Here is a 368-nt window from a genome sequence, read left to right on the forward strand (position 1 = left end):
CCCATTCCGAGAAGCGGTTTCTACAAGTAAACAAATGATTTCCTTCTCAGGCAGTAAAGGGGAAACATCTCTAGGGGAAGGGGAGGGGAGGGGTTGAGTTATACACACTGCATGTGTGGGGGAACTACCAAATGGTTATTAGCCCCGGGATTGGGTTATTACTTGGAGCATAAGTAAGATTGGGTAAAATGGGTTTTTAACCCTTTGCTCCAGTTACACCAAAGGTCTCCCTTTTGGGGGCCCCTTTTTTAAAACATCCCAAAAGGGCCTTTTAAAAAAAAACCCCAACAGCATAATATCAGTTCAAAAATGTCTAATGAATGTTTAATTTTTCCCTAAAAAATTTTTTGATGGAATCACTTTTTCTT

General features: G+C 40.2%; 1 pseudogene; it reads right to left on the minus strand.

Annotated features, from left to right (window-relative positions):
- The window catches only part of LOC119586677, a 6,219-nt pseudogene that overhangs the window by 4,819 nt on the left and 1,032 nt on the right, over positions 1-368 (minus strand).

This window comes from Penaeus monodon, chromosome 21 (genome assembly GCF_015228065.2).
Source record: "Penaeus monodon isolate SGIC_2016 chromosome 21, NSTDA_Pmon_1, whole genome shotgun sequence".
In the NCBI taxonomy this organism is placed as follows: Eukaryota; Metazoa; Arthropoda; class Malacostraca; order Decapoda; family Penaeidae; genus Penaeus; species Penaeus monodon.